At 49.0% G+C, this 22,885-nt stretch overlaps 1 pseudogene; it reads right to left on the bottom strand.

Annotated features, from left to right (window-relative positions):
- Positions 1 to 22,885, bottom strand: part of LOC125426431 — a 39,589-nt pseudogene that overhangs the window by 14,345 nt on the left and 2,359 nt on the right.

A 22,885-nucleotide genomic window follows, 5' to 3' on the forward strand; every position in this document is an offset into this window, starting at 1 on the left:
CAGCCAGAGTGTTTCCATGGCAGAGTGGGGGTTGAACCTGGACCCACTCACTCCAGCCATTATATTACACATCACACAGTGATATAACTATAACCACATCACACACTGACAGGATCAAGAGAAATATCATTCATGGCACAAGAAGGCGATTCTCTCATTTCAACAGAGAATGTCTCCAGAAACACTTACAAATCACTTCTTTTAAGCAAACATTGTTTTCTTTAACGTTTATGCCATAATGGCAGCTGAGCCCAAGAAATCACCTATGGCTCGCCTTCCAAGACAGAGACAGATAATGTTATAGCGGACTTCCCCTCCTCCAAACTTAGGGGGGGCTGGGGATGTTTAGTTTGGTGAAGAGAAGGTTAAGAGGTGACATGATAGCCATGTTTACATATTGAAGAAGGGATGTCATGTTTATTTATTTATTTATTCATTTATTGGTTCCACTTTTATACCGCCCTCCCCCGGAGTGGAAATGATTTATAACATAAATACAACAAGTGGATAAATGGGCCAAAAATACTAAAAGCTAATATCAGTTAAAATGCAAGCGCTACAGACCACAATCATTTAAAACAGATGGCGTTCAACCCATGCTCCTCTAGTTCCTCTAAAGAAAGAGTGGAACCAAGCGGATCTCAGTTATTCGTAGGCACCTATCAGCAGGCAGCCTCCCCAAAAGCCAGGTGGAATAACTCAGTCTTACAGGCCCTGCGGAACTCATGTAGGTCCCGCAGGAGGACAGCTGGAGGAAGAGCATTCCATAGGCAGGGGCCAGAACCGTAAAAGCCCTAGCCCTGCATGGGAGCCAGCACGCATCTATAGAGGGGGCGGGGATCTCCAGTAAATTAGCCTCTACCGAGCGTATGAGAAGACAGAGCGTGTGGGACATATGGGGCCATTGAGCGGTCCCTAAAGTGCGAGGGTCCCTGAACCCGTAAGGCCTTAAAGGTTAGCACACAATACAGAGGACGATTGAGGTGTTCAACTGGGAGCCAGCCAAGCGGTGCAGCAAGGGCGTGTCATGATCTCTAGAGGCACCGCCCGTGGAGCAAACGAGCCGCCGCATGCTGGACCAGTTTCAATTTCCGGATTAAGCCTCAAGGGTAGGCCCGCGTAGAGCGAGTTACAATGGTCTAATCTGGGGGTCACCGTTGCATGAATCACTGTAGCCCAGATCCATACCTGGGAGAAGGAGGGGTAGCCGCTGACCTGGCGAAGATGGAAAAGCATAACCTGGGTTACATGGGCCACCTGGGTCTCCATAGAAAGAGGCGAATCCAGGTGGATTTGAAGGCTACGGACCGAGGAGGCCGGTGCCAATGGGGCCCCCTCCCACACCGGCCCGGCTGAAAGCCCTCAACCCCCCCCCCCCCTGGCTGACCAAGCCAAAGGATTTCCGTCTTTAACTGGATTCAGTTTTAACCTGCTCTGCGTCAACCAGCCAGCAACCTTGCTTATAAACAATGCATGGGAGCTGCAGGGGCGGTGTCTGCCTCCCCCCTCGTGACAGGAATAGGCTGGGTATCATCAGCATACTGATGGCACTCCAACCCAAAGCTCCACGTACCAGCTGAGCAAGGGAATTGCATATAGATGTTAAATAACAGCGGGGACAACAAGCTCCCTGAGGCACACCACTGTTGGTGAGGAGCAAGCTTGTCTTCTGCTGCTCCAGAGACCAGGACCAGGAGTCATGGGTTCAAGGTGAAGAAGATTCCACCTAAACATTGGGGAAAAACTTCCCTGACGGCCAAGGGCTGTTTGACAGTGGAATGCACTACCTCGGAGGGTGGTGGGGTCTCCTTCTTTGGAGGAGTTTTAAGGAGGGGCTGGATATGTAGCCATCTGTCAGGAGTGCTTTGATGGTGTCTTCCTGCATGGCAGGGGGGTTGAACTTAATGGCCCTTCTGGTCTCCTCCAACTCTATGATTCTGTGGGGGGTGTAGGGATTTTTCTGTCTGTCCTGTAACCTTCCACCTCTTCCAGATCCCAAGAGGAGGAATCCACGGGGGCATTGCTGACAGCTTCCCAGCACTACTCTCCCTTTACAGAGTTCAGGTGCCAGGGGATACTGGCACATTGCAGCTCACTGAACATGCTTAGCTGTTTACGATGAGATGCGCTCCTCGGATCTTGGATCTACAGAGATTGTTAGGTTCAGCTACTGCCTTTGCTTGCGGGAGTGAGTCCAAAATGTTTTTGAGAATGTTTTTTCCTTGAAACAAGAGGATGCGCAATAATAGTCATTACCTAGGCAGATTCCATGGGCCCCTTCCGCACATGCAGGAATAATGCGCACAATCCACTTTCACAATTGCTTACAAGTGGATTTTTTTTATTTTTAAAAAAATTATTGTGTGGTTTATATACCACCCTCCCACTGATGAAAACTCAGGGCAGTTTACAAGATGAAAACATGCAGTGAAACATATTTTAAATGTTAATTACCTTAAAAAAGCAGAACCCATTTCAAAATGTGGATGGCGTCTGGCTGCACCCCTCCACCCCCTTGTGCCCACATTGCTTACGGAGGCCAGATGACATGGTAGATATATTTTTAACCAGGCTGTATACGCCTGGCGGAACAGGTCCGTCTTGCATGCCTCGCGGAGGAGCTCTGTGGGAATTACATGAGCCCTGGTCTCAAGGGAGCCTGTTCCCGCCAGGTAGGGGCCGGGGCCTGAAAAGGCCCTACCCCTCGTCCCGAGAGGCCAGCCTGATCATTTTTGGGACAGGGGATCCACGAGTGGGTCCCTCCTCCGAGGGAGGCGGAGGGGCCTACCGGGGCAATATGGGGAGAGGCCCGGTCTCTCAGGTGTACCCAGGTCCGAGTCCATAAACGGCTTTGGAGGTTAAAAACCAACACTTTAAACATAATCCCGAAACAGGGGCGTAGGCATAGCTTTTTTATGGGGGGGGAGTTCGGGAGTCGGGCCACACACCCCACCCGCCCCTATTTGCGCTTAGCCATACCTCCACAAGCCCAGCCCACAGCTTCAAAGCGCTTATAAAAGCAACTATAAAGATGTTGCTTTTACCTTTCCCAGCTCTTTGCGACCTTGGCAACTCGAGCATTCCCTCGAGTTGGGAGAAACATGCCAATTGAGGCAAGCTAACCTTGCTACTCACTTATCTATATGTGTGAAGCTAGTTTTGAGGTCTTTCCTTGGGAACCTGTCTGGGGCTGGCGAAGGAGGAGGGATTGGGACTACGTAAAAGCAGATCTGTTTGTTTGGGAAAAGAGTAAGATTCAGCATCTAGTGTGTGTGTATCATGGAAGCTTAAGAATAAAGATCCTTCAATGGTTACTCCTATTTCTGGTGCTTTCTGGTTCTCTACGTGCTATGCTGAATCTCCTTTAACTTTCCTCCACGTTGTGAACCCAGTATGTCGTCCAACATGCAGAGGTTGAAATTTATTGTGAATCTGAGGAGGGGCCTGGTGTAGCCCCAAAGAGGGTTTGGGTCCCCCTCTCTCAGTCTCCGCTGAACAGGAGAGGAACCTGCGCAGGTCTATCTCCCTGGTCACCCTCACCAAGCCTCGGCTTAGCCCGTGGTATGGCCTTCTTACACCTGAAAGAGCAGGTGACAGAGGCTGCCCGGATGGCTAGAGGCATGCGGTCCTGAACGCCTAGAGGTCATGTGGGAGGTAATACGATCCAGGCGGAGGGGTGTGGAATGGATCGAGCCCCTTGTGAGCAGCATGTCACCACTCACCTGTATATGGATTACACAAACCGATCATGAAAGCGGCTTCTAGAGGAGATGGGATTGTCCACCATTCATGGAGATACCCAAGAGTCCTTGGAGAAGTTCCTGGAGCAGCTATCTGGGGGACCCAGCTGCCGACCGAACACTGGCAAAGTACCGGCAGCGTCCGAAAGAGCAGCGGCCCCTAACCTCGAGACTTCACGGTAGAGTCCGGTTCGCTGGCTCCCGAGTCCAACGGACCTTTCCAGATGACAGCAGCGGATCCAGGAACTAACTGAAGAGAGGGATAGGGAACACCTCGGAGCTACTGCCTTACCGACCAGCGACCCGGTGCCAACAGCTGCCCAGAAGAGCGCAACAATGGGAAGCCCAGATGGAAGGACTGAAGAGAACCCAACGTGAATGGCGGCGGCGCGCGGTGGAAGCGCGAGGAATTGGAGAAGGCACGCGAAGCCTTCCAGGAAGAGTGCGACCAACAGCGCCGGTTGTTCCAAGGCAGAGATGGATAAGGAGCGAGAGGCGCTTCGTCGGCGGTACCCCACAGGAATACTCACAGTCCATGATAAGAAGTTATGGAACAATCCCGGATGGAAGCCTTCAACATCAGCGACAGATGTGGCAGAAGGCGTTACAAACACTGAAGCGAAACAAGCGGCAGCGGCACTGTGGGCCGAGCGGGAGCGCCTCAAAGAGGGAACGAGATGCCCTAGAGCTGAGAGGGGTTACCATGGCGCGTCGTGGGCAAAGAGGCTGCTTGAGCGAGCAGGCCCACTCCAACTGGCGGTAGGCGGATAGGACCGCGCTTGCCCAGCCCCCAGCCGCTGGTGCCAGTGGTTCCCTGCAAACTGCGCCTAGGGATACGGTATTCTGGTGGCTCCAGCCACCACGCCAGGAGAATTCAACGAGTTGCCGCCACCCGCTGCCCACACAGGCCTGATACAGAAACCTGCAAGCCCGTTACCCGATCGTTCGAGCTCCTCTGCCCGCACCGAGAGCGAGCAGGACTCCAACCAGAGGTTACCATCGCCCGCCTATTCCGGCCCGTTTCGACGTGAACGAAGTCGAAGCACCTTACTTCATTTTGCAACTTGATGATACTCCTTATGCTGGAATTTGATGACATGTATAGATCCGAGGCCCGAAAAAAGTGCGGTGATATCCGGATGGTCCTGAATCGGTGAAGCATTTAATGGTTAGTAGAGCTATATGAAGAGTGGGACAGATGAAACCCACTCTACTAACTGAGCTGCTGCAGGGTCTCCGTCTTACGCTTTAGGATCCGGATCACGGAAAATAAAAGCGGTATTCATCACAGTTGAGACCAATAAACAGGGCAACCTTGACCCTTTGCTGGAATTTGCCCGCGAATTCCAGGCAGCAGCCAGTAAAGCTTCCCTGATTGGCCGGAGCGGTATGAAATCTGAAATTATTTCTTTGGAATGTAAGCGATGATATTCGAGAGAAGGCGGTGTTATAACCATTGAGCCTCAACTTGATCGCAGAATGGATTACAGTCGGAGCGTTGATTTCCACCCGTCTCACCCGTTGCCAGATCGAGGAAAACAACCACTCCGAAGCCACCAATGAAACAAGCTGACTCTGCGCTTGCCGAAAAGTCCAGCGGCACGGCTCCTGCTGGGACTGCAGCAGAACGCCGTGCGCCCGGTTGGGTCTGTGTCTTTATTCGCGGAGGTCCGGGTCACCTGGCTACCAACTGCCCAAAGAAACAAAGGCATACTCCAGCTCCTCGCAGCACTAAACTGCAAAGGCTCCACGCCGGTCCGGACCGAAAATACCAGCAGGGGCTGCAAAAACAGCGCTTGAAGCAGAGGAAGATGGTGATTTCGTTGGTCCCGATGGGGGGGTTGAGCCCTGTCATTACATTGACGGATGGAGACCTTAAACTTGAATCGGGGTGAGTGAAAGTGGTGCCCCCATCACTTTAATGACTTCTCTTACTTAGCCGCCAAAATCTGTGCGTGTGCAGCTCATCCCCTAGTTGACTCTGGTTGCTCTGTTAGCCGGATGAGACCTCGGGTGGCAAAGCAACTTGGTCTGGGCCTTATAGCATTAGTCAAGCCGGTTACATTCACCCAAATGGATGGCAGTCCATTAGGGACTGAAGGGCCCAGCTCGTTTTAAGAACCCAACCGGAACACCTACAGTATGTGCAGAACATTGGGGGCGACGTATGGTTCATTTAAGCATCAGTCCTTAAACACCCCATAGTTTTGGGAATGCCTTAGTTTGTTATCTGGGACCCACGATACTATGGAAGCAGCGCATTGTCCGGACTACCGAACCCCCATCACGGGATCACATGCATGAAGGGGAATCACCTTACAGAACCCCTCCGAAAATCCTACCTATTCTGAATCCATGCATTAGCAGAGGAATTTCTGCCGGTTCCGATTCTTCGCAGGAGTTCTGGGTTTTGTGGGATGCTTTCCAAAGTCTTTGAGGAACAGAATTGTGACCAGCTACCCCCCCCCCCATAAGGACACTGGTTGCAAGATTCTCCTGGTGCAGTGCGCAGCTTAACCAAGGGTAGGATTTATAGAATGAATGATTAGAGGGCGAGAGCTCTGAGCCTTCTTGGATAAAAAATTTAAAAAGCGTGGATTCATCCGGTGAATACTAAAAGCACCGCCCACAGCGCCGGTTCTTTTTGTTAAGATGAAGGATGGCACACTTAGGTTGTGCACCGATTATAGAGGGCTCAATGCAGTTTCAATGTCAAATAAATATCCATTGCCCCTGATCAAGGATCTGCTTGATGCCCTCAGTAAAGGACGCATATTTTACTAAACTTGGTCGACGTGAAGCATATTGTCGAATACGCATGGCCGAAGGCTATGGGCATTTGACAGCTTTTAAGCCTAAATTTGGCCAATGCGGAATATCTACCAGTAATACCTTTCGGGATTATCTGGAGCGCCGGGCGCTGTGTGTCTCTCATTAGCAGAGATTAACTAAAAGGATTTTTTGTATAAAAGGGGTGGTGGGTGTATTTGAGCTGACGTTCTGATACTTTTTCGCGAAACCTAGAGGAACACGAACAGTTGGTCCGTTCAATTATTTACCATGACTCCTTGATCACTCCCTCTATGCAAAATTATCCAAATGTTGCTTCCATCAGTCATCCATTTGATTATTTGGGTTATCGAATGATATCACCCGAAGGTCTACTGGAAATGGATCCGGCTAAAATGATTACTGGCAGTGGTGGATTAGCCCTTAGCGACCACAAGGACACTTCAGTCGTTTCTAGAGGTTCGCTAATTTTATACATTGACTTTATTTGGTTTACTAAGGTTGCCCTACCTCTGACTGACTTATTACGCTTTCAAGGGTAAAAGGCCTTCGACTGCAAAACCGGGGGGGGCCCTTCAATGGTCCTCTGCCTGTCAGGAATCATTTTCACCTGCTTAAAGATTGCGTTCTGCCACTAGACCTGTGCTGAAACACTTACGATCCGAATGTACCGTTTGTGGTGCATGTGGATGCACTCGGACAAAGCTTTAGGAGCCTTCCTCTTGCAGAAAAATAAGGGTAATGACAAACTTGTACCGTGTAGCTTACTTATCGAAAAAATTTACCAGGTCCTGAACTCAATTGGACTTTTAATGGGTGACAAAGGGACAAGCCATTAATGGAAACTCTCAGCACCACAAACCACTAGTTGCAGAAGGGTTGAAAGCGCCCTTCCAAGTCTAGTCTGATCACAAAAGAACTTGGCAGCCCTCTCCACCCCCCTGAAAATCACCGCGAAGCAATTGCGGTGGGCAGATTTGCTTCTCCGGATTCCAGTTCACAGTTCATTTTTTTCCGGGGAAAAACAACAAATTGACCGATACCTTGTCCATACTACCCAAAGGGGTGGACTCGCCATTACAAGCCATCCCTCGCTCCATCCCAGCACCGGCTGGCTTGGGTTTGTGCGGATTTTACGTTCTCAGAGCTTCCAGTCGGCGAGCCCCTCCCTCTCAGGACATTCCGGACTTACGTTTATGACTGCGTCAACTGATGGCAGGCCGGTCGGGAAGAGCGTTCCAGCGGCAGAATCAAACCCTCACTTACGTTTGGAAGGGGGTGTATGGAGGAGAGGCGAGTGTTAGATACGTCCATAACCTTCTCTTCCGTAAGTCAGTCCTCCTATTTTAATACCGATACCGAAACAACCGGGATATTTCGGATTTTTAAAAGCGATTGCACCTACCTGCGCGATCAGTTTCAGGTAGACATCCATCACGTAAAGACATTGAATCTTACATTAAGAATTTAGTATGTACAGAAGCCAAATCCATTAGGCAAACCCCACTGGATTATTGCACCCTATCCTGGCGGCTGCCCGACCCTAACAGGTTATATATCCATGGATTTCTTCTGGATCTCCAGGAAAGTCACGAAACCACGGTGTTGTGGGTGGTGGGTGGAAGACCTTTTTTTCCAAACAGGCGCATTTTATACCATGCTCCACCATTTCTTCAGCTCCCAAACTGGCCAAATTGTTTATACAACATGTCTACCCAGTTTACATTCCTCTCACACAGTAAAGTGATTTCAGACCGCGGGCCCCAATTCCATTTCAGAATTTTGAAAGGCGTTTTGGGGTTTGCTGGGGACCACCTGAAGCTGTCGCCGCTTCCTGCGACGTGCAAAGCGACGGTCGGTCGGAACGGACCAACAGAACATTGGAGCAGTACACCTACGTTGCTTACACTAATTTATCACCCAGGATAGTTGGTGTGACCTACTACCATTTGCGGAATATGCTTACAATGAAAATGCCGTTCCTAGCTTTTACTCCAAAACCCCTTTTGAAGTGGGTGTCCGAGACGCTCTTTCCCCTCCTCTACCTCGCTCCCATCCCGAAGCGTTGCAACCCCCTGAGGTTGCGATCAATGGATTCCAATCCTTGGCAGAGAGGGATGGAAGTCGGTCTCAACTTCCCTCCAGCAAGCCCAGGAGTCGCGGAAAACCCAGGCTGACAAACTTGTCCCGTTCAGAGTTTCCGTTACAAATTTAGATTAGTGGGTTTATTTATCTACAAAAAACCTGAGAGGGATGTGCACAAATCTCTCCAAACTGGAGCAAAGAAATTCCCTTAGGGCCATTTGGATTACAAAATTGATTAATGATGTGACTGCTCGTTTGGAACTCCCTAACTCCCATAGTAACATTCATCCCTGTCTTTCATTCCAGCTTACTCAAAGCGGGCTCCAGATTCCGATGCCTGTACGACCCTCCGGAGTTGCCCCCGCCAGTGATTACTAGCGGGCACAAGCGATATGAAATTGGCGCCATTCTAGACTCCAGTTTCTTACGCAATGGCTTGCAGTGGAGTTTCTTAGGTGGGCTATCCTTCCTGGACATAACCAATGGGTATATGTAGAAGGGATGATAATGCAGCCCGGTTAATTTCTGCTGTTCATAAGTCCCTTTCCCACAAACCTGGGGGAAGTGGGGGGGAGACATCTTAAAGGAAGCCGGAGTGTAAAGATGTTGCTTTTTCCTTTTAGCTGCTGCGACCAGCTTCGAGCATTCCTCGGAGTTGGAGCTGTGTGCCCGGTGAGGCAAATAACCTTACTGCTCCTTAACTCTATGTGTGATGCTAGTTTTGAGTCTTTCATGGGAACCTGTCTGGGGCTCAAAGGAGGGGGGATTCCCGGTTCATTAAAAGCAGTCTGGTTGGTTGGGGAAAGTCAGATTCAACATCGTTATTATTATTATGTATCACTTGGAAGCTTAAGAATAAAGATCCTTCAATGGTTACTCTATTCTGGTCCTTTCTGGTTCTCTACAGCAGCTCTCCGAGGTCGGGGATGGCAGACTCCCCTGCCCTGCCCCCCTGCCCCTCCCCTCTGGGCAGAGGCATAGAGGGAAAATGGAGCCTGGTGCAAAATCTGAGTTTTGCGCCCCCCCCCCCTGGGGCAGCTGCTGTGATGCTGGAATCCACCCCCAAACAGCATCACTTTCAATGGCATTTAAACTAGAGAGCCCAAATTCTCCTTTTAAATCCACCTTAAAGGGAGAATCTGGGGCTCCTAGTTAAACAACATTGAAAGTGATGCTGTTTTGGGGTGGATTATCCCCCACCCTGAAACAGCATCATTTCAATGTGGTGTAGTGGTTAAGAACAGGTGCATTCTAATCTGGAGGAACCGGGTTTCCCTGCTCTGCCAGTTGAACTGTGAAGACTTATCTGGGGAATTCAGATTAGCCTGGGCACTCCCACACACACCAACTGGGTGACCTTGGGCTAGTCACAGCTTCTCGGAGACTTACCAGCCCCACCCACCTCACAGGGTGTTTGTTGTGAGGAAGCAAGGGCAAGGAGATTGTAAGCTCCTTTGGGTCTCCTACAGGAGAGAAAGGGGAGGATATAAATCCAAACTCTTCTTCTTCTTCTAAACTAGGGACCTCAGATTCTCCCTTTAAATCCATGCCGAAGAGGGTGGATTTTAAACGAGAATCTGGAAAAATTTGGAGGTTACCTGCTGTCAGAGTTGCAATTGTTAAGCTAAAGGCATAGGCACTTTCAGGGGTATCTTTTAGGAGTCTCTCCTAATGATTTCACACAGGTTTGGTGAGAGTTTGGTCCAGGGGGTCCAAGGACGCTGGACCCTCAAAGATGTAGCCCCCATCTTCTAATAGCTCCCATTAGAAACAAAGGAGGATGGGGACACCCTCTTTGGGAGTCCATGGCTTTTGAGCCCCTAGTCCCAAACCTCACCAAACCTGGGTGGTATCGTCAGGAGAGTCCCCCAAACAATCCCTGAAAGTTTGGTGCAGCTAGCCCAAACAAGTAAGCCCCCTGCGGGCCAAAAACCTAAAAGAAACTTGCTAAGTGTTTTTAAAACCCACAAGCGGGTGTGCGGAGCTTAGGTCATGAATGGGGGGGGGTTCCAACCCGAGAACCCCCCCGTTACCTTCGATGCATGTCCCGGAACTCAATGCGGCAGCCAGTGCAAGATGGTGTAGGATCCCGGTGTGATTCGATTCCCTACCCACAGCTGCTGCAGCTGAGATGAGTTTTAATTTCCGGATCATGGCAAAGGGCAAGCCAGCATTAAGAGCGAGTTACAGTAGTCTAACAGCAGTCTATTCCTTTGATGCAAAATCCAATTGCAAAGTGCACTGAGAGTACATTGTTCTGTCTGCGCAGAAAGGGGGGCCTTGGATAAGCACTAGAGAGAAGAATTGGGTTGTTTAATGACTCATCTGCAGGTGATTTTTTCTCCTGCTGGTGCAGAAAGCAGAACCTTTCAAAAGACAGACCAGGGGGGCAGATAGAACCTCACATCTACTCCCTTAGAAAGTGACCCCTCTCCTACTTCGCCCATTAGACATTAACTTACACTACAAGGGGTCAGTGCTATCAGTCACAGACCAGGAAAGGGATTTGAAGTCTTAGTTGATAGTTCCTTAGGAATGTCCAACTCAATGCATGGCAACTGTGAAAAAACCAAACTCTATACTGGGGATCATTAGGAAAGGAGTTGAGAATAAAACTGCACCTGGAGGATTTCATGCCCTTATATATAAAGCCATGATGCGACCGCACTTGGAGTGCTGTGTTCAGTTCTGAATTACATCACATCTCAAAAGGGATACTGAAGAGATAGAAAAAGTGCAGTGAAAAGGGCAACGAGGATGATTGAGGGACTGGAGCACCAACTTCCCTATGAGGAGAGGCTGCAGCGTTTGGAGCTCTGGTTTGGAGAGGAGGCGTCCTGAGGGGGGATATAGTTGAAGTCTACAAAATTATGCATGGGGTAGAAAATGTGGACAGAGAGAAATTTTTCTCTCTTTCTCCTGAAAAGAAAATACTAGAACCAGGGGGCATCCATTATTTAGAAATACTGGGGGGAAGAATTGGGACTAATAAAAGGAAACATTTCTTCATAACATGTGATTGGTGTTTGGAATATGCTGCCACCACAGGAGGTGGTGATGGCCACTAACCTGCATAGCTTTAAAAGGGGCTTGGACAGATTTATGGAGGAGAAGTCGATCTATGGCTACCAATCTTGATCCTCCTTGATCTCAGATTGCAATTGCCTTATCATACCAGGTGAGCAGGAGCAGCAGCAGCAGCAGCAGGCCATTGCTTTCCCCATCCCTGCCGCGTGAGCTCCCTGGTGGAGCCACTGCGGAAGTAGCAGAGTGCTGGACTAGGTGGACTCTGGTCCCCAGTCAGCAGGCTGGTTCTTATGTTCTTATGACATTTAGCTGGCAGAAGATAGATGGCTGCCAGATTGTGCCAGAGAGATGAGGAAAGACAGTGTGGAGCCGAAGACTTACCTATGCAACACTTATGGCACCCTTTCGTATCTGGGATCTTTGTGGATTACAAGGCAAACTTCCTGGGCGACAAGAGTGAGCAGTTAGCGAAAGAATGAGCCCCACATAAGAAAAAACAGGAACAGGAAGGAAGAAAACACTCAGTAGTGACTACATGAGTAAAAAAAAAGCGAGGAAGGGGAGAGGTATTAGAGGTCTATAAGAATTATGCCTGGGTGTGGAGAGAGAGGGCAGAGAAGCTCTTTCTCGTATCCCGGGATCTTTATTGGTTAAAAGGCAAACTTCCTGGTTCTCTCAAAATACCAGAATGGGGGGGATCATCTGCCAGAAGCTGGATGGTGAGGGGAGTTAGTGATAGATAAAAGGAAGGACTTCATTTCTCAGCACAAGGTTAAATTGTGGAACTCACTGCCACATGATGTGGTGACAGCCACCTAACTGGAAAGACTTTAAAATAGAAATGGATAAAGGTCATGGAGAGCAGGGCTATCAGTGACTGTTACAGTTTTTCTTAAGAAAGAGAAGGAAGTTGGATTTATATCCCTGCCTTTCTCTCCTGTAAGGAGTCTCAAAAGCGGTTTACAATCTCCTTTCCCTCCACCCCCCCCCCACAAACTTGTCAATGAGGGCAGGTGGGAGGGCTGAAAAAAAACTCTAAGGAACTGCTGACTAACCCAAAGGTCATCAAGCTGGCATGTGTTGGAGTGCACAACCTAATCACCTGAATAGAACTCCACAGCTCAAGTGGCATAGCAGGACAGAATCAAAGCCCGGTTCTCCAGATTAGAGTGCACCTGCTCTTAACCACTACATCACGCTGGCTCTCTGGGGCCTTTTTCGTGGCAGCCCCAAGATTATGGAACAACCCACCTCCGGCCAGGAAGATATGCTTGGCCCCCACAGTTGATCTTTAGGAGGCAGCTGAAGCCAGTTTTACTACTACTACTACTACTACTACTACTACTACTACTACTACTGAACCTTTATTGGGCATAAATATGAATAAACCCATAACAGGGAATAACAAACAAATCAAGTCAAAACGGGCTATATGTCTCTTACAACCAGGACCTGCAATAAAAACTGGGCTGTTTTCCCTACCACCATAAGATCGTTATTATTCAATAGTTTTACAATACTTGCTTTAGGAGAACAGTTACTGATAGTCACTAATAATAAAGCATCCCTGAAAAGTTTGTATTTTGGACAAATGAACAATATATGTTCAGGTGTTTCAATAAGAGTTGGACAATTTGGACACGCTCTATCCAATAGAGGAATATTACCAAACCGGCCGTGTAACAGAGCTAGAGAAAACACATTACATCTGGCCCGAGTAAGGGCCCATCGATACTTAGGATTGGATAGCTGCAGTAAATACATAGATGGAAGGCAGTTTTATTTAGGAGCACATTCAATTAAAGCAGTCCTAACTTGTCATTTCAAATTTTGGGTTTTTTGTATTTTTATGCATCCTATTTTATGGGGTTTTAAAAAATATTGTAAGCTACATAGAACTCTGTAAGGAAAAGAAGGTGGCTAATACATTTGTTTACAATGTTATAAGATGGGTGTCAGTTCAAAAATCCTGGCTTCAGGAAGAAGAAGAAGAGTTTAGATTTATATCCCCCCTTTCTCTCCTGCAGGAGACTCAAAGGGGCTTACAATCTCCTTGTCCTTCCCCCCTCACAACAAACACCCTGTGAGGTAGGTGGGGCTGAGAGAGCTCTGAGAAGCTGTGACTAGCCCAAGGTCACCCAGTTGGCGTGTGTGGGAGTGCACAGGCTAATCTGAATTCCCCAGATAAGCCTCCACAGCTCAGGCGGCAGAGCGGGGAATCAAACCCGGTTCCTCCAGATTAGGTCTACAGGCTTACTTAACCTCCCTCATGCGCCACTGCTGCTCCCAGGAAGGACAACCTTTTCTCCGCTGTCCAATTCAACAGGCCAGAGGGCCTAGGCTTACCTGGGCAATATCCTGTCAGGGAAGCGATGGGTCTGAATGTGAGCCGCTAGTCCTGTTTTTTTGGCTTGCTCAAACAGAGCTATTAGGTTGTGAGAGTAGAGCTGGAATGTTTTCCCTGTAATACAGACAAGATGTCAGCTGTCACAAAATCTTACAAAAGGCAACGATAACATGTCAAACTAAAACGGAAAAAACAAGTAAGGAGGAGTGGGAAAGATTACCTTCTAAAAGGACAGCCCCAAAATATCCAGAGAAGTCCAAGCAGAGAGCAAAAGACAAAACAGAATCACGGGTCACTTTCATGACATTACCAAAGCTATCTGTTGAATTCAATGGTTCCTCAAAGGGAATCCACTGCATATCTTCCAAAGCCTCTTAAGGGTTACAGCTTAGTTCTTCGGAGGTAATCCACATACCTGAGAGTGACATCAAGGTGTTGTTGATCACGTACAGCCACGTGCATCTCCGTGGAAACAGCTGGAGAAAGAAACAAGGGTTGTGGAAACAGCCATGGGCCAGGCATCTGGGTGTTGTGGGTTTTCCAAGCTGTGTGGCCGTGGTCTGATAGCTTAGCTTTTGCTCCTAGCTTTTCGCCCTCATCATTGGCTAGCATCTTCACAGGCATGTCACAGAAAGATGTGCTTCTCTCTGCGGCGCCTCTTACCAAGACATGCCTCTGAAGATGCCACAGATGTGGGCGAAACGTTAGGATCATCTGGCTCTGAAAGTTGATTCTGGCTCTGAAAGCTTCCAGCAATACGCAGGTCAGTCATTCTTAGAGCCAGCGGGTTAAGAGCAGGCGCACTCTAATCTGGAGAATGGGGTTTGATTCCCTGCTCTGCCACTTGAGCTGTTGAGGCTTAACCCCCCCCCCCCTCTTTTGGTTCTTTACATCTGGGCCCCTCTTGCAGTGGTGGCCCGAGACAGCACAGCACTCCAGATGTCATGCACTACAATTCCCATCACCCCCTGCCAGCATGGCCCAGTGCTTGGGAGCTGATGGAACCAACAATCCATAACATCTGGAGTGCCAAAGGTTAGCCACCTTGGCTCTATGCATGATGTTGTGGAGATTACTCCAGGAGGATTTTAAATATGGGGGGGGTTTGTTGGGCCTTCCTCTTTACTGTTCTGACTGTTCTGTGCTGTTTTTAAAGGTTTTAGCAATTATATTTAAGCTTACTGTACATGCGATTTTATGTTTGTTCTACCCAGAGCCCCTTAGGGGATGGGAAGGTATAAAAATCTAAATAAATAAATAGACAGACAGACTGACAGACAGACAGACAGACAGACAGACAGCCAGACAGACAGTGGACCATAGCTGAGGTGAACCAGATTAGCCACTGACCGTGCAGAACATGCCATCTGGGGGAACTTGGGGTAGTCAAATTTCTTCGGGCCTTTCAAACCCCCAACCCATCCCAAGGGGGGGGGGGGGGGGAGGGAAAGGAGACTGTAAGCCCCTTTGAGTCTCCTTACAGGAGAGAAAAGGGGGGGGGGATAAATGCAAACTCCTCTTCTTCTGTGCAATCTTTTGCTAGAGCACCTGGTCAACTAATCTCAGCCCGCTTTTCTAGGACCTGGGCATCCCTGCCCCTGCCTCTGAGGTGCTGAAGAGGTCCCGTACCTGTTCCATGGTGGCTTCGTGAAGCTCATTGAGGTTCAACGTATAGATGCCCTCTTCGGTTCCAAAGATAATATACTGATCTGTAAAACGTGGGAGGGAAAAGCCGCTTAATCCAGGGATCCCCAACCTTTTGGAGCACATGGGCACCTTTGGAATTCTGACGCAGAATATTGGGAGAAGTGGCTGCCCCGGCTGACCTTCTGTCACAAGGAAGACTCTTGTGCTGTGGCAACAGCTGCTGCCAAAGCAACGTTTTTACAGATCTGAATAGTCAATCAAATCTCCAATAGCCAATCAAAAGCAAAAAGCCCCACCACACCACACCCCAGGGGCGTAACGAGGCAGCCCTGGGCAAACTGTAGCCCTGGGCAAAACCTGAGTTGGATGCCCCCCCCCCATGGGCAGCGACTCCACCAAGACCAATTTTTTTTGCACCAGGACATTGGTGCCTGCAGGGGGCGCATCTTTGGATGTATTGGCACCAAAATTTCAGGGTATCATCTGGAGACTGTCCTTATGGTACCCCCAAAGTTTGGTGCAGTTTGGTTTAGGGGGTCCAAAGTTATGTACCCTCAAAGGGGGTGCCCCATCCCCCATTCTTTGCTAAGGAGATGGGGGCTACCCTTTGAGGGTCCATAACTTTGGACCCCCTGATCCAAACCTTGGGGGTGCCATCACGACAGTCTCCAGATGATACCCTGAAATTTTGATGCTGATACATCCAAGAATGCCCTCCCTGCAAGAACATCCCGAAATTTGCCCAAGAATCTTTGTTCTGCATTGAGTTTTCTGCATTGCTGTCAATGGGGGTTGCAGGCTGGGGGGGCACATTTCTCAGAGAGAGGCACAGTCTCTCAAAACTTTCAGGGTCTCATGCAAAGAGACTTCCCTAATGATACCCCCCAGGTTTGGGTGCAGTTTGGTTCAGGGGAGGCCAAAGTTATGGACCCTCAGGCATAGCCCCCATCTCCTATTAGCTCCAATTGGAAACAGTGGGGGATGAGGGCACTTACTTTAGGAGTCCATAGCTTTGGACACCCTGAGTCTCCAAACATGTGGGGGAATCCTCAGGACAGTCTCCCTGATGATACGCTGAAATTTTGGTGCCGCTAGCCTAAAAACTACGCCCCCTGCAGGCCAAAAATGGAAAACCACTAAAAATACCCAAAAACGAACCCAGCATTTTGATGCCCCCCACAAGGTGATGCCCTGGGCAGCTGCCCACCTTGCCCAATGGGCATTACGCCAGTGCCCCACCCACTTTCTAAAAACACTTGGTGGACAACAGAAAAATTATTGGTGGCAGAGGCGTACGACCTATAGAGGCATGGGGTCACCCATGTCCCTGAGTGCACACCTTTTGGTTACGAGGGAGGGTACCCGGCACCCCCCCTCCCACATGACCAAAAGGCTCCAGCTGCACACCACTGAGCCCCCGCCCTTCGGGCCTGTGGGCAGGCTGGCTTTTGCCCTCATCAGGCCCTGCTGGTCTGCTCAGCCCCAGTCCCCTTGCAGGCCGGCAGGGGTGGAGCTTGGTGCCCCCGAGCGCGGGGGGCGCCCGGAGAAGGGGTTGTCTCCGGGCGCCATTTCCCCCTGATACGCCTCTGATTGGTGGGCACCATGTTGTGGATCCCAGACTCATTGTGTTTAGGAAAGCACTTGGTCATAAGCATGTTTTTTTTATTTTTATTGTATCCAGTCCATACAGACTGTCCTTCCTCACGTGGTCTCAGAGCAACTTACAGCATTGCTTATAACAACAGAATCAGTACTTTTTATCTGTATCTCAGTGCCGTATACTAAAAGCTACCTTACCTTTTGTGTCTGGGTGTATCCACGAGGTGGCACAGTTGATCTTCAAAGGGCAGCCATCAAAGACTTTGGAGAAGCATGCACCCATCTGCAAAGGGAAAAAGCCAATGATGTAAAGGACAGAGGCATGGCGCACAATAAGAACATGAGAACAAGCCAGCAGATCAGACTGAGATCCCATCTGGTCCAGCTCTCTGCTACTCGCTTGGTAGCCCTGGACCAGGTGCCCCCAGGAGCTGCCACATACAGGAGGTGAAAAGCAATGGCAACTGCACCTGCTCCCGAGACACCTGGTCTGTTAAGGGGCTGCCAGTGCCGCCCAATGCAGACCAAACTATGTATTTCTCGGAGACCATTTCAGGTCAGAAATACATTAAAGAGGGAGGAAAAAGCTTGGGTCCCTTCTTCATATCTCCAACACAACTCCTAATTCCATTTTGAGCAGAGGCGATATAGCCTACTACCTCCATACTTTACTTGAACCCACACGCAAGGAGAGCCCTTACCATTGGAGGAGGAGGAGGGAGGAGTTTAGATTTATATCCTACCTACTCTCCTGCAGGAGACTCAAAGGGGCTGACAATCTCCTTGCCCTTCCCTCCTCACAACAAACACCCTGTAGGGTCAGGTGGGGCAGAGAAAGCTCCGAGAAGCTGAGACTCGCTCCAGGACACCCAGCTGGCGTGTAGAGTGCACTTGCCAAGCTTGAATTCCCCAAATAAGCCTCCCTAGCTCAGGTGGGAGAGCTGGGAATCAAATAGCCAGGATTTCCTCCAGATTAGATACTTGAACTCCATAACCTCCTACGCCCACTGCTGCTCACCTCCTACGCCCACTATGCGCATTTTAGCGTGATACCCTCTACCCTATTAAAGAATTTAGGTTCAAACGAACTAGATAAATCCATGAGCTATGCAGTTACCAAACTTGAAGTGGCTGAAACCCTGACAGCCAACTCTTACACTGCACCAGATTTGTGCTGCTCAGATCTAGATATACCAACTTACATTTTTTTCTTCCAACCTGGGCTGCCTGATTCCAGCCTGCGGTTATCTCTAATGTCAAACAACAGGACCCCGGTCTTTGTGAAGAGATCACGCTAATTTCATTGCGGAGACAGTTGAGAGTTCCCAGTAGAAGAGCATTATTTGTTGTGCTCCCATTACAGGGCCTTTTTATCTATCATGTGTTCCTTGGCATTTGTTTCCCAATTATGTAACTCTTTCTGACCTTCATACCAATAAAGGAAACATATGTATGTCGCTTCTTCATGCACCCCGGTCTCAATTCAAACTGGGTTGACAAACATAATGGCCAACAGCCCCTCTGTGAAGTGACTCACAGCCAAGGCTTACCAAAAACTAGAGCAGGGATTCAGAGGTCAGGAATCAGGAAGGGCTTGTAAGCAAGGTGCTTAACAGCCGTTGTTTGGCATGCAAAAGGCCCCAGGTTCGATCCCTGGCATCTCCAGTTAAAAGGACCGAGCAGTAAGTGATGAGAAAGACCATGCTCTTATGACACTGTGGCCGCTTCCGCACATCCCAGGATAATGCACTTCCAACCTTTAAGGCCCTTCGCGGCAGGACCCTCATACCTTGGTGACCATCTCTACACCCATATGTCCCGGGTGGGCCTCTGCGGTCGGCCAGAGGCCAGGCCTGGTGGCCCCTGGCCCCTCCATGATGCAGTCAACCCTGGCCTCTACCTGGGCTGGGCTTTTACTGAAACCCTGGCCCCTGCCTGAGATGGAACACTCTTCCAACTGAATGTCCTGGGCCCTGCGGGGATCTTGCTGGAGTCCCTGGGGCCTGTAAAGCCGGTTCTGTTTCCACCGGACGCTGGGTGAAGGCCAGCCCGCGGATTCCCCCCCCTAGGATGCTCTTGTGTTGGAGTGCCATCATTGGGTTTGACAAACATAATAATGGCCAACTTGGCCCACTCTGTGAGTGACTCACAGCTAAGGGAAGCACTTCAAAAGCGACAGGAGGATTCTAAGAGGACAGAAATCAGGAAGGGCTTGTGGCTCAATTAGCAACAGCCATATACTATCTAATCAGCACTGTCCTTGACCGGCCTTGGGATTGAGGGCACCATATAACTATTGCTGCTGCTGCGTTTTATGGTTTATAAAATTGTAAATTGTTTTAAATTACCCTAGTTTTTATGTGTAAAATGTTGTTTTTAGCCTGCTGTACGCCGCCCAGAGCCCTTCAGGGATGGGCAGTTTAAAATTAGATAGATAGATAGATAGATAGATAGATAGATAGATAGATAGATAGATAGATAGATAGATAGATAGATAGATAGATAAGATGAATGAATGAATAGATGAATAGATAGATAGATAGATAGATAGATAGATAGATAGATAGATGAATGAATAGATAGATAGATAGATGAATAGATGATGGATAGATGAATAGATAGATGCCTGTGTGAAGTAGCAAAACACCTGCAAACAATTGTGGAGGTGGACTGAAAGTGCATTGCTGCACCTGCAGAGAGGGGGGCCCTAAGAGATAGTTGAGCCAGGGCTGCCTTTTAGCTGTTGCACGCTTCCCTATCTGGAAGCAGGACTTCATAAAGGAAAGTGAAACTTTGGAGCTCCTAGACCGAACCCACTTAATGAGCCATAAAGAAAGCCACTTTGCCAGCCCTTCCCGGAGCCAGAAAGCAGGATGTAAATTTTGAAAAAAAAAAAACAGGAGCAGAAGGCGGGGGCCAAATCAATGTTAGGAAGAAGAAACTGAGAAAAGTACTATGCTTATGCTGTACTACCCAGTGGGTGGGATCCAGCAGGACCACCTCACAGGTTCCCGAGAGTATGATTTACTAATCATTTTGTGTGTGCCGAGAGGAGGTTACTAGTTGGGGATTTGCTGCCACGCGATTTTTTGCCTTGAATTTAAAAGCCCCTCCTCTCAGAAGTGGCGCTTGGGACTTGAAGCAGTCTAGCAAAGAGGGTGCACCGGCGTGCGTGCTTGTCTCTGCCTAGTGCATTTGTTTCTGGGACAGGCACTTGGCTACGTCCTTGCCACAGTCCCTGCCAGGGAATGCCCCACACCTGGAGATACCTAGCCACGCCCCTGGAATGCCCCGCCCATCCCCCATTAGCGCTTCCTTACAGTTTACAGATCCCACCACCACTTAGGAGGACCCTGCTACTAAAATTTTTTGGAATTACCACTAGCAACACTGGTGGGGCTGAAACAAGTAAAGATACCTCCGCAGCGAGTCACTAATTACTCTCCTGAAGTATTCGAAAGGCTGTCGCTTTGACAGTCTGTGATTCCACAATTCTATGAAAACGTGTCATTTCAAACCTGATTTAAAAATCAAAAAGGTTTCTCACCAGAACCTTTGGCGTCGGGGGCAGGCCATTGATCGCGGGCTTCTGCAAAGAAACAAATGGTTCGCACACTTTAGCAGCAAACAGTGCATCTCTCTGGCTCAAAATAGGTTGGGGGCCTCTGGTCTAGCCACGACACTACGCTGGCTTGTTTTGGTATTATCCCTCGCCAGCACAATACACACAATTTCCCTTCCAGATTAGCAGAGAATGGCAAGAACAACAACGGATCCCCCCCCCCCCAAGATTTAGAATAATAAGAGTCCCCTGACTCATCAGAGGCAACTAGCTGAAAACATCTGAACAATCCAACTCATTCCACAGGCATTAAGGCCCTGGAGATTCTGACTACATCATCAAGACGCATGTGGACATAGAATCATAGCGCTGGAAGAGACCCCCAAGGGCCATCAAGTCCAACCCCGTGCCATGCAGGAACACACAAAGCGCTCCCAACATATGCTCATCCAGCCTCTTTTTAAAAACCTCCAAAGGAGACTTCACCAATCTTGGAGGCAGTGAATTCCACTGTCAAACAGCCCTGACAAGTCAGAAAGTTTTTCCCACAGTGTTCAGGTGGAATCTCTTTTCCTGCACCTTGAATCCATTACTCCATATCCTAGTCTCTGAGGCAGCAGAAAACAAGCTTGCTCCCTCTTCAACATGGCATCCCTTCAAATATTTAAATATGGCTATCGTGTCCCCCCTTAACCTTCGCTTCTCCAGACTAAACATCCCCAGCTCCCTAAGTCGATCTCTGTTGGACATGGATTCTAAACCTTTTGGTTGCCCTCCTCTGGACACGTTCCAGCTTGTCAATATCCTTCTTAAACTGCAGGGCCCAGAACTGAACACAATATTCCAGGTGAGGTCTAGCCCAGGGGTCGGCAACCTTTACCACCCAAAGAGCCATTTGGACCCGTTTTCCACAGCCCCGAAGATCTACCGAGCTGGAGAAGTGGCTCCGCATGGAGCCACATCCAGTTCAGCCCCTCCACTCACCTTTCCTTCCAGCGTTGGGAGGCGGAGGTGCCGGGCAGGGAAACCCCCTCTGCCTGACAGAGCAGGCAGCCGCCTGCTCTGTGGAGCAGAGGGGAGATGGCGGCTGCAGGGATGGCAGAGGGGTGGATGGTCAGCTGAACTCTGGAGGAATTTTGACCACTAACCCTCTGACCTGCAGGCCCACTTGCAGAACCTCAGAGGGGTATAGAGGCTGTGAGAGAAGTGTGGCTCCGGAGCCGTAGGTTGCAGACCCCTGGTCTAGCCAATGAAGAATGGAGAGGTAAATTATTTCCCTCGATCCAGACATCTAGGCCTCTGAGCAGCTAGTGGTCCAGTTCCCTCCCCTCTCTTTTTTTTCTTTGTGACAGGCACTTTTTTTGGAGAAATATAAGAAGTAAAAGCTGGGAAAAAGGTCCTTGCTTTAAACATATATATGTTGAATCGCATGACCTCAAGTTTTCATCACTGCTGGACCCTGGGAATGTGATCTCTTGGGATAGGGTGTTGGCTAAGAGCATTGCTTATCAAGCACCATTTCTAAAGAACTTCTCTCTGCTCAAATCTCGACTTGGTTTGGGTGACTTAGTTTCCCTGTACTTTATCCAAGAGGCCGGTCTAGGAAAGGAAGAATTGCTACACTTTGGCCACGTAACAGAACAAAACACAAAAACACCCACCGGATAATCTCGCTTCTCCTTCTTCCGTGGCAGCTGAGGCATGTGTCCCAACCCGTCGGCATTCTCCTCAGGGAGTTTTGGCATACTGTCTCCATTCCCTAAACAGAATTTTAAAAGTATATAAACACCACGGGCGAAACTGGGAAGCTACAGTGGTCATGGGGTGTCCAAAAAAGGCTAACAATAAGCTGGCTGCTACTACAAATTTGCAGGTAGAACCAAACTCCATCCGCACTGACTGAAAAATACAGACAAGGGTGAAATAGAGGGAGTTGCAGAACTTAAAAATGGAAGACCTGGGCTCAAGTTGAGCATGTAGAATTTGCCTTTAGCTGAGCCAGACAAGAAGAAGAAAAAGAAGAAGAAGAAGAAGAAGAAGAAGAAGAAGAAGAAGAAGAAGAAGGAGAAGAAGGAGAAGAAGAAGAAG

This window comes from Sphaerodactylus townsendi, linkage group LG02, assembly GCF_021028975.2.
Source record: "Sphaerodactylus townsendi isolate TG3544 linkage group LG02, MPM_Stown_v2.3, whole genome shotgun sequence".
Taxonomy (NCBI): domain Eukaryota; kingdom Metazoa; phylum Chordata; class Lepidosauria; order Squamata; family Sphaerodactylidae; genus Sphaerodactylus; species Sphaerodactylus townsendi.